Source organism: Palaemon carinicauda, chromosome 1 (assembly GCF_036898095.1).
Source record: "Palaemon carinicauda isolate YSFRI2023 chromosome 1, ASM3689809v2, whole genome shotgun sequence".
Lineage (NCBI taxonomy): Eukaryota > Metazoa > Arthropoda > Malacostraca > Decapoda > Palaemonidae > Palaemon > Palaemon carinicauda.
In genome coordinates this window covers 306,661,277-306,673,840 of record NC_090725.1, presented here as the reverse complement: position 1 = coordinate 306,673,840, position 12,564 = coordinate 306,661,277, and positions in this window count along the sequence as shown.

Sequence of the window (12,564 nt, the reverse complement as noted above, 5' to 3'; positions counted from 1 at the left end):
ATGGCGATGGCGATGGCGAGGGCGCGCGCGGGCGAGTGATGGCACGCAGGTGAGGGCGAACGATGGCGCGCAGGTGAGGGCACGCGAGCGAACGATGGCGCGCAGGTGAGGGCACGCGAGCGAACGATGGCGCGCAGGGGTGCGTTCCGGAGATTGCAGAGGGCGTGCATTAGGCTGAATGAGCGCTCGCGCGCGAAGGCGATTGTTCGCGCGGGCGCGCAGGATCGCGAAGAGCCCGTGAGGGCAATAACGTTGGGCGCGCGTGCGCAGGAGATATATCCCTTGCGCGCGGACGCGCATGAGGGCACACGTCTGGTAGAATAGGTGGGCGCGCGTCGGAGACTGCGAGCGATGGCGTGCAGGTGAAGGATGGTGACCAGGCGGGGTCCGATGGCGCGTCGGCGATTGATGGCGCATTGGAGAGTGCTGGCGAGCGCTGGCGAGCAGGGGAAGAGGTTATCTTCCCCTTTGCGCCCAGATCAGAAGATCGTGGGAGCGCAGGAGATCGTTGGGGCGCAGGCAAGCGCTGGCACGTAGGCAAGCGCTGGCACGTAGGCGAGCGCTGGCGCGCATAGCGCACATCAGGATGAAGGCGCGCAGTAGCGCGCTGACAAACAGGTGAGCGTTGGCGCGCAGGTGAGCGCTGGCGCGCTATAACAGGATCAACAACAGCAGGTGAGCGCTTGCGCGCAATCGCGCGCTGGCGCACAGGTGACCAATGGCACCCAGGGGATACCTGGCGCGTAAGGGACTTAGACACATTTTTGTGTGAAAATCCCTTGTGCCCCGAAGGGACCGTTGCCCGATTAAAAACAGGGTGAGTAGGCACCCACAGCGCATCAGCGGCCAGGAACGGCGACAGCAGGTCAGCAGGTCTGGCGGGTGGAAGGTCGGCGTGTCCTTTGCAAGGACGACCTTCCACCGAAGGAGATCATGAACGATCTGCGGAGAGGTCCAGGGATGTAGCTGGTAGAGTCGGCGAACGACGGCGAGGTTCCTCTACTGCGGACTGCGGAGATGATGAACCGAAGAGACGCCTCCTAACACCCTTGTGAGGTGAAGGAAGGCCTCTACGGCGAAGAGGAAGGCGGGCTTTATGCCTTATACGCCCTCTGGGGGCCGTGGGGCCAGCAGGCTGACCATCAGCAGTCCTCCGAAGAGGAGTCTGTGAGTGAACTCCCCCGAGGGGGAGAATCACCAGTAGGAGAGACCGTTAGACTTAGTTCCTCCCTCGAAAGATGTTCGCAGGGGGGAACTAAGCCTTCAGCTACATCAGCAACATAGGAGCAGAGGTTTGATACAACTCATCGGAAGCCTCTGCCACTACAACGTCGAAGATAGACAGAGGATCAACCTCTGCTAAAGTCGGCGATTGTTTGACAGCTGCCCACAACCTGATCATGTCAAACAAGACTTCCTTGGCGGGCGAACCCTCAAGCCCCAGGGAAGCCCAAAGCTGCAACAAATCATTATTAGTTACATTTACATTTACATTAAAATCCTCCCCCGGGGAAGGAGGAGGAGCTGCCTCGCTATGGGAGGCAACTCCCTCTCCCAAACCCTGAGATCGGTCAACAGAACTGCGGCCTACGCTACCACTCGACAGTTTCTCGGAAGAAACCGATCGAGTGGGAGCTTCGGAGGAGGTTTGGGCCACGGAAGAAGAGCCCTTGGGAATTTCTCCTTTCAAAGAAACCTTCGAAAGAGAAATATCCCACCTGGACTTCTTCCGGCGCCGAGAAAACCTCTCTCACTGGGAAGTAGACCACTCCCTGCACTCACCACACACATTATTCTTATCACACCGTTGGCCCCTACAGTAAGGACACAAGGTGTGGGGGTCCGTTTCGACCGCCGACATATAGGTACCACAAGGGCGGTCAGGTAAACCAGGACACGCATCGCAGAGGCCAACTTCACACACACTCTGTCAAAGGAAAAGCAAACAAAAGATTAGTAATGGCTGTCAAAGAAGACAAGGGTGACAGCGGACACGTCCAACTACCACCCGAGCCGAGAGCAAAGTGAGCTCAGCACAGGTGTGTGTGAGGGGAGGGGGGGGGTAGCAAGCTACCCTCTCTACCCCCCGCTAACTAGCGGTGGGGTAGTAAACCCTCGTTAAAATTCTAATGGCTTGTCATTTCAGCTACGCTGAAAGAAATTACCCATATTAAATAGCGTGGTTTGTATTTCAGTTACGGAACAAAGCGTGGTTTGTATTTCAGTTACGGAACAAAGCGTGGTTTGTATTCCAGTTATGGAACAAATTCATGAGAATGGACAGTTGTGTAAACTAACCGGACGCTCGGAAGCAACCAAATTTCAGACACAGTTGAGCTCGCTGCATGGTGTTACCAATAGCAGATAGAATACGATGTACCAGGGTTGCCAATATGGTAAAAATATGGGGGGGGGGTATTTGGATTCAGGGTTAAATAAATTATCCTACGGTAATGTGTATTAATACTATGATTAATGTTACCTTGCCAGGAGGGTTAATACAGTAGGCTATACGATACATTAATTTCTAGCAAAACTGGAAATGGCTATGAAAAATGGATGGGTGCTGGCTACTTCGGCAATTTTCTCTACATGATTAATGGGGGCTGGGACATAATGACTTATGTATCGATCGATTAAAATATGAACATCGTATCGGAGTCTAAGTCCATTGTTTACCATTGGGAGTTTAGTAGTCAGTTATCGCACATGCGTTGGTTTTCATCGCTTTGGGGAGCTTTTTATGTTTTTGCAATGATGTATTGACAAGCTAGTTTTTTTTTTCTTGACCAATTAAGAGCTTCCAAATACTTATACACAAGTTCCAGATATTGTTCTACAACAGCCGTTTTTTTCCACCCTCCCCTTCTGTTCCAGCATGACTACCGTCATAACAAGGGCTCTAAAAGGGAAGTACATTTACAATCTATTAAGAAAATTAGTGTAATTTCATCTTATCTTGTTAATTGATTACATTGGAAACACTCTCCGTTCAGTATAGGCCTCTAGCTATTGTTGCTTGTCTGAAAGTGAAAAAATATCGCCAAAATAATGACCCACGTGATTGGCAAGCTCAGCTCATCCATGTACGCTAACGCTCGCAAGAACAGAGGAACAGTGAGATTATGATTATAGTTTATAATCGAGCCACGTCGGAAAGAAAAATCTCCGAGGGATGTGGTATAGGTAATCATGATACTTTAAATAGTGACTAAAGGGGATGGTGCACCCAGCACATTCATGTACCGCTTGCCAGAACAAAGGATTAGTGATTTTGTTTATTTTGCAAGAAAAGCAAGCCACGGCGGTAAAAAGCCATTTGAGGGATGATATGAATTATAGGTAATTAATGATGCTTTTAATTTCCAGCCACTTACATGAACCATATATTTATCCAACTGGTATTCTTGTGTTTAATATCCATTTCTGATCATTACTACTGCTGCAAACCACTCTTTTTATGGTGTTTACCCAACCTAAATCCCAGTTTCACATGTGAGCCATCATAATCATTTTCGTAGGAAAATAGTCGTTTAAATTTTTGTATCTCTCCAACTACGTCTTTTGTTGTAATTTATATTTTTCTTGGGTACAACTTGTGAAAACAAACCATTTCTTCTCAAAACATTATCCATGCAAATGCATAAGAGAAAAAATTAATCAAATGAGAGTATGTGGGGATGTTTTTAAGATATTTGTTAATCTTCACAGTGTCACAATGAGTAGCTCTCTTACATTTGTTCGTTTGTTCCCAGCCTACTTCATTCCTCCTCATTGCACACATGAAAATTTGCGCCTATATGTGCAGTAGCTCCACTCAGTATTCCAATGGAAGAGCAGTACCTTCTCAAAATGCATTACTATTGGCATTTTGATTGATGATTAATTTGTCCATGACTTGTACAGATGAGACAACCCAGAATACTTTTCTCCATATATTTTAATTACTCCTTATGATTCTTTTCTCTTAAAATTCATTAAGCAATGTGCTTCAGCGGTTGATTTTCAAATAAAAAATCCTTATTTCAATCATGGCTACTCATTGGGAAACTTGTGTATATACCCCACATGAGGGTATTAGACTATTTCTACCTAATAAAAAGTTAAGTTTGAAAATGATATTTTGATTATAAAATAAATTTTTGAATATACTTACCCGGTGAATATATAATAGCTGACGTCTCCGGCGGCTCGACAGAAAAACACAAAAACTCGCGAGCGATCGCTATGAAGGTTGCGGGTGTGCCCATCAGCGCCAACTATCGGCCAGATACCGCATATACATGAAAAAAGCTCCAGTTCTTCTCATCCCGCTGGGTCTCTATCGGGGAGGAAGGGGGGGCCTTTAATTTATATATTCACCGGGTAAGTATATTCAAAAATTTATTTTATAATCAAAATATCATTTTTAAATATTAAACTTAGCCGGTGAATATATAATAGCTGATTCACACCCATGGTGGTGGGTAGAGACCAGTATTAATACAGTTTACAGCGTATATGCTTAGAGTTTTTGACAGTTATATCATAACAAAACCCAAATATATATAGGTACCTGGTAAGGAAGATGACTTTGAGGATTACTCTGCCTTGTTAGTCTTGTCTTCCTCACGAAGCCCAGCCATCCTCTTAGGATGCTGAAAGACTTCCAGGAGCTGAAGTATCAAGGGCGGCAACCCATACAACAGGACCTCATCAAACCCCTAATCTGGGCGCTCTCAAGAAATGACATTTGACCACCCGCCAAATCAACCAGGATGCGAAAGGCTTCTTAGCCTTCCGTACAACCCAAAAACAAGATTAAAAACATTTCAAGAGACAGATTAAAAGGATATTGGAATTAAGGGAATGTAGTGGTAGAACCCTCACCCACTACTGCACTCGCTGCAACGAATGGACCCAGCGTGTAGCAGTCCTCATAAAGAGTCTGGACATCTTTTAAGTAAAATGACGCGAATACCGACTTGCTTCTCCAAAAGGTCGCGTCCATAATACTTCGCAGAGATCTATTTTGCTTAAAGGCCACGGAAGTTGCTATAGCTCTTACTTTGTGTGTCTTAACTTTAAGCAAGCATCGGTCTGTTTCATTCAAGTGAGAATGAGCCTCTCGGATTAAAAATCTGATAAAATATGACAAGGCATTCTTTGACATAGGTAATGATGGCTTCTTAACTGAGCACCATAAGGCCTCAGATCCACCTCGTAAGGACTTAGTACGAGCTAAGTAGAACTTAAGAGCTCTAACTGGACACAGTACTCTTTCAAGTTCGTTACCTACGAACTCTGACAGGCAAGGTATGTCAAATGACTTAGGCCAAGGACGAGAAGGCAGTTCATTTTTGGCCAGGAAACCAAGTTGAAGTGAACATGTGGCTTTATCTGTGGAAAAGCCGATGTTCTTACTGAAGGCATGAATTTCACTGACCCTTTTAGCCGAAGCCAAGCACACTAGGAAAAGTGTCTTGAGGGTGAGATCCTTCAGGGAGGCTGAATGTAATGGCTCAAACCTGTCTGACATCAGGAACCTTAGGACCACGTCTAAGTTCCATCCAGGAGTTGCCATACGACGTTCCTTAGAGGTCTCGAAAGACTTAAGGAGATCTTGGAGATCTTTATTGTTGGAAAGATCTAAGCCTCTATGTCGAAAGACCGAAGCCAACATGCTCCTGTAGCCCTTAATAGTGGGAGCTGAGAGGGAGCGAACATTTCTCAGATGTAACAGAAAATCTGCGATTTGGGCTACAGAGGTACTGGAAGAGGACACAGATGCTGACTTGCACCAGTCTCGAAAGACTTCCCACTTCGACTGGTATACTTTGATGGTAGAAGCTCTCCTCGCTCTCGCAATCGCACTGGCTGCCTCCTTCGAAAAGCCTCGAGCTCTTGAGAGTCTTTCGATAGTCTGAAGGCAGTCAGACGAAGCGCGGGGAGGCTTTGATGAACATCCTTTACGTGGGGCTGACGTAAGAGATCTACCCTTAGAGGAAGACTCCTTGGAATGTCTACCAGCCATTGAAGTACCTCGGTGAACCACTCTCTCGCGGGCCAGAGGGGAGCAACCAACGTCAACCTTGTCCCTTCGTGAGAGGCGAACTTCTGCAGTACCTTGTTGACTATCTTGAATGGTGGGAATGCATACAAGTCCTGGTGAGACCAGTCCAGTAGAAATGCATCTATGTGGATCGCCTCTGGATCTGGGACTGGTGAGCAATAGACTGGGAGCCTTTTGGTCAACGAGGTGGCAAAGAGGTCTATGGTGGGTTGACCCCAAGTCGCCCAAAGACTCTTGCACACGTCCTTGTGGAGGGTCCATTCCGTGGGTATCACCTGACCCCTCCGACTGAGACAGTCTGCCAAGACGTTCAAGTCCCCCTGGATAAACCTTGTCAACAGGGAGATGCCTCGATTTTTTTACCATATGAGGAGGTCCTTTGCGATCACGTACAGCGTGTGGGAGTGAGTGCCTCCTTGCTTGGAGATGTATGCCAAAGCTGTGGTGTTGTCTGAATTGACCTCTACCACTTTGTTCCGAAGAATGTTCTCGAAATTCATCAAGGCCAAGTGGACTGCTAATAGCTCCTTGCCGTTGATGTGCATGCTCTTCTGAACTGAGGTCCACAGACCCGAGCATTCCTGACCGTCCAGGGTTGCACCCCAACCCAAATCCAACGCGTCTGAGAACAACACGTGGTTTGGGTTCTTGACTGCTAGGGACAGGCCCTCTCTCAGACAGATATTGCTGTCCCACCAGTTCAGGCATGCTTTTACTGGTTCGGAGACCGAGATTGATACCGTCTCTAAAGTCTTGCCCTTGTTCCAGTGAGAGGCTAAATGGAACTGGAGAGGCCGAAGGTGCAGTCTCCCTAGCGAGACAAACTGCTCCAGGGATGAGAGAGTCCCTACGAGACTCGTCCAACTCCTTACTGAACAACGTTCTCTCTTCAGCATTAGTTGGACTTTGAGCAGGGCTTGTTCTATTCGGGTGGCAGACGGAAAAGCCCGAAAAACTAGACTGCGAATCTCCATCCCCAAATATAGAATAGTCTGGGATGGGATCAGTTGGGACTTTTCTAAGTTGACCAAAAGTCCCAACTCCTTGGCCAGACCCAACGTCCAATGTAGATCCTGCAGACAGCGATGACTGGACGATGCTCTGAGAAACTGGTACACCACATTCCTGTAAACAAACCTCAGAAACGGTTGAGAATCCGGGTGTATAGGAATATGGAAGTATGCATCTCGTAGGTCGAGAGAGACCATCCAGTCTCCCTCTCTGACCGCTGCTAAGACGGACTTCGTGGTCTCCATCGTGAATTTTGTTTTCGTAACAAAAACGTTGAGCGCACTGACGTCTAGCACTGGCCTCCAACCTCCTGTATGCTTTGGGACTAGGAAGAGACGGTTGTAAAACCCCGGTGATTGAAGGTCCGAGACTTTCACCACCGCTCCCTTCTCTAGCAACAGAGACACTTCTTGATTTAGGGCTTGTCTCTTTGACTCCTCTCGGTACCTGGGTGAGAGGTCTATGGGAGTTGTTACTAGAGGAGGTTTGCGTACAAACGGTATTTTGTACCCCTCTTTGAGCAACAGAACAGACTCTTGGTCTGCACCCCTCTTCTCCCAGGCCTGCCAGAAGCTGATCAATCTGGCCCCTACCGCTGTCTGAGGCTGTGGGCAGTCAGACTCTGCCACGGGAGGACTTGGCTCCTCTCTTCTTACCTCTCTTTCCCTCGGCACGAGAGCCTCCCCTGCTGGGAGCTCTGCCACGAAAGGGCGGGATAAATCTAGACGCAGGAGTCTCGATCCTGGGTCTCACAGCAAAGGATGAAGAAGGAGCTACCTTGCGAGCAGAGGACGCCATCAGGTCATGTGTGTCCTTCTGCACAAGTGAAGCAGCTATATCCTTAACCAGCTGTTGTGGAAACAAGGCAGCCGATAAGGGAGCAAAGAGCAGTTCCGATCTCTGACAGGGAGTAACTCCTGCTGAAAGGAAAGAGCAAAGGGTTTCTCTCTTTTTCAAGACTCCTGACATAAAGGTGGAGGCGAGCTCATTGGAGCCATCGCGGATGGCTTTGTCCATACAGGACATGATAAGTAAGGATACATCTTGGTCGGCAGACGAGATCTTCTTACTTAATGCCCCTAAAGACCAATCAAGAAAGTTAAAAACTTCAAAGGCCCTGTATACGCCTTTAAGTAGATGGTCAAGGTCCGAGGAGGACCAACAAATCTTCGAGCGTCTCATGGCCAGGTGACGGGGAGAGTCTACGAGGCTTGAGAAGTCACCCTGGGCAGAGGCAGGGACTCCCAAGCCGAGAACTTCTCCCGTGTCATACCAGACGCTCGATCTAGAAGCAAGCTTAGAAGGAGGGAAGGCAAAGGCCGTCTTCCCCAAACTCCTCCTGGTATCCAACCAGTCGCCTAGAAGACGTAAAGCCCTCTTAGAAGAGCGAGAAAGCACTAGCTTAGTAAAGGCAGGCTTGGTAGCAGCTAAGCCTAGAGCAAACTCAGACGGAGGCGAACGAGGAGCAACAGCAACAAAATGTTCTGGAAAAAGATCCTTGAAAATCATCATGATCTTCTTAAAATCCATCGAAGGTTGAACAGCCTTAGGTTCTTCTACATCTGACAAAACGTCCAAAGGATTATCATCAGGATGAGGATCAGCAACGTCCTCATCTGAAGGAACCTCGTCCGACAACTGATGAGTCTCAAGCAAGGGAGAGACCTGCCTTGGTGGCAATGCTTGACAAGCAGAGTCCACACGCACAGGAGCATCAGTAGCAGTCCAGGACGCTACGTCATGTAACTGCTTAACAGACTGACTAGCAACAACAACAGGCGCGGGAGGACGCTCGACGTCAACTCGAGACTGCCTTGACTGCCTAGACTGAGCAGTCAAAACAACTCTTGACTGCGGTGCTTGACGCTCAACGTCAAAACAAGTCAACTTCGCTGGTTGGCGAACGTCCTGAACGTCAACACGAGCATGCGGCAGCGGCTGAACGTCCACAAGCGGCTGAAAGTCAACACGGGACTGCATCGAGTGAGGCTCTACGACACGTGACTGACGTGACTTTGTAACGTCAACGTCAACAGGACGAGCAAAGGCTCGTTTGGGCGGCTGACGGCCAGGATCTCGATCAGCTAAACGGCGAGGATCATCGTGAACCTGCTCAGCAGTATAATCCTCCATAAGAGAGGCAAGCTTATTCTGCATATCTTGCAGTACAACCCATTTAGGATCAACGGGAGTGGGAGCGGTTCGAGACGAGGGTAACGTCTGTGACTGCAAATCATTGCCTACACCAAGACTCTCGGAGCCTGTGTCACGCTTCTGTTTAGGCGGAGAGCAGTCTTCCGATGACTGCACAGGGTCAGAGCTGTCCCAATGGCTACAACCAGGACGCTGGACCTGTCCTGAAGGGACTGACTTTCGCTTTAAGGGTCTCGAAACCTTGCTCCACGGTTTCTTACGCGAGAAGTCTTCGGATGACGAGGAGAAAACCGCCTCGCTCGTCTTATAGTAGGGGCGGTCTTGACGAGACACGCCCGAAACCATAGAGGGAACGTCTGTTCGTTGGTTAAAGCCTCTCGTACCCATAAGTCCTACGACATTACTTCTCCCTGGTGCATGGGAGCTTGCAAGTGGTCTCGGACTAGGCGAACGACAGGCACGAACAGACGAACCCTCTGTCGCAACACTGATAACACTTTGCGCACTAATCACTTTATCCCCACGATTTTCTAATGTGGCACTCTGACACTTTAACTCTTTTACATCCGCCATGAGTTGATTACGGTCCGTAGCTAAAGATTCAACTCTCTCGCCCAAAGCTTGAATGGCACGTAACATATCCCGCATTGATGGTTCCTGAGTGCTAGTAGAAGGTTCAGGCACAACTACTACTGGGGAAGGATTAGGTTCAGGGGCATGGGAGGAGGAAAATTCTAATGATCTAGAGGAACTTCTCCTCACCCTATCTCTCTCTAGCTTACGAGAATACTTATCAAACTCTAGCCAGTCGAATTCCGAAAGTACCACGCACTCATCACACCGATCTCCTAATTGACAGGTTTTACCCCGACAATTAGAACACACAGTATGTGGGTCGAGAGAGGCCTTTGGAAGACGTTTGTTACAATCCCTAGCATTACATTTACGAAATTTAGGAATTGGAGAAGGGTCAGCCATTTTGAAAAGTCAAAGAAAGTCCAAAAACAATCCAAAGTCATCAACAATTAAATCTATCCAAAAAAAGAGTTCAAGAGTTTAAATTGAAGATAAAAACACCTGCACTGCGAAAGCTCAAAACCAAAAAGAAGTACTTCACCAAGACTGTTGAAAAACTCCAGGTTAACAGCGAGTAATGGAATCAACTTGTCGACAAGACCGACAGAGAAGAACTGGAGCTGTTTACATGTATATGCGGTATCTGGCCGATAGTTGGCGCTGGTGGGCACACCCGCAACCTTCATAGCGATCGCTCGCAAGTTTTTGTGTTTTTCTGTCGAGCCGCCGGAGACGTCAGCTATTATATATTCACCGGCTAAGTTTAATATTTAAAATTTCTACGTAATTGTGTTCAGAAGTAAGGAGTCCAAAGTGTTCCAAAGTGTCCGAAGTGTTCCAAGCCGTCCACTTTACGCACAGATCGACATTACTGACAGTGTCACAGTAAAATTAGAAAAACCAACCAGGACGCTTGTCCTGTGCATTTTTTTTAGAGCGATTCCAACCCTAGTTTTGTGGATAATTGCTATTTTGGAGGTAAACCATCCGCCTGTTCTTACACCCGATTTGGATTACTCAGACAGACTATTAAGCTTAGACAAGTCACTGTAGACTTAGTCTCACCCTAAACTAAGGTTACGGATATCTAAGAGGGGAAGGTCGCAGGAAGTGAGTCATTTAATCCCACCAAAACCCAGTTTCCCACAGGGTGGTGATATGAAAACAATACATCTGTGAGGGGCATTATAACATCAGAATAAAATAAAACAAGAAAACTAATGGTAAAAAATGGTGTTTCATGTAAAAATGACTGGGTGGGAGACTACCAAAATTTTACCAAGCTGCTCACCCAAGCTACGGACTCTCTCTCACCCATAAAACATGGATTATTATTATTATTATTATTATCATTACTATCCAAGCTACAACCCTAGTTGGAAAAGCAAGATGCTATAAGCCCAGGGGCTCCAACAGGGAAAAATAGCTCAGTGAGGAAAGGAAATAAGGAAATAAATAAATGAAGAGAACAAATTAACAATAAATCATTCTAAAATAAGAAACAACGTCAAAACAGACATGTCATATAATAAACTATCAACAACATCAAAAACAAATATGTCATAAATAAACTATAAAAAGACTATGTCTGCCTAGGCCTATACAACACAGCAAGCAGTAAAATTTACGGTATATGGTCTGTATATAACAGGCAGGGGTAAGGCTGGCTGGAAAGTAAACACAGGGTCCAGAAATAGTCTCAGGGTAAGATACGGGTGGGTAGCAGAGGGCAACATATCTTCCACTCCCCCCCCCCCCCCCGCCCCAGGAACGTAGCTCTTAGGTTAGGTTGGGTGGTGTTCTTGTGTTTGTTTCCCTTTTCAATTAAAACTTTAGAAATTTTCCACCAGGCCAGTCCCAACCAATTACAAATGTTCCTGCCTTTCTCGTGATTATACAAAATCTATTACAGCCTTTACGTAAGATGAGACTAATATATGGTATATCCTCAACAAACGCATAGTAGGCCTAGGTCTATTCAAATAAATATTAGAGGCAATTTTTATCATTCATGGTTTAGCTTAATCCTATGTAGGTTTTATCTTGCACTTATTAATTATAAAACATATATAACCTTTTTTACCTGGTAGTTTAATGTTATAAGAGCTCCATACAGCAACAGGAAAGGTTCGCCAACTCACATTCACCAATGTCGACTACACATGCGTACATAATTATTTTTTTTATTTTTCTCTCTTGCTATGGCAACATTTTCCTCATTTTGAGAACCCTAATGAATTTATTGTTGTTTTCTTTACGTCTCATGAAAAAAACACAACAACATCATGTTAAAAGCTCGACACTGATGTTTTCTGAGGTCTCTAACCCAAGGCCATGGGCAGAACTTAGTGTTTTTCCAGGATAATTCAATATATTTTACACGGAAACAGTTGTGAAGCAGACTAGCCTGTGTTGCATATGTAACATAATGTTTTCTAAATGTTCAATAAGTAACCAGAATAATATTTTAAATGGTAGAAGCACAAAAATAAGGGACACTAAAAACAGTAAACTCTAAGGGACAGTAACCCCGTTCTACGTTTTCTCATTCTCAAAGTTTACATACAATGTTCCAGTATTATGCATTTTTCAAGGATCTTCTTTAAAAAATTAGGTTTCTACTTATGATTTCAGTTTTTATCTGATTTACTTTTTATTTCGATTATAATGGGGGACATTTTCACTTTATCATAACTAATAGGTGAGTAAAATGCTTTTTAAAAGTCTTTATATTCGGGTGTTTTTTTAATCGACAAACGTTACATTTAAAC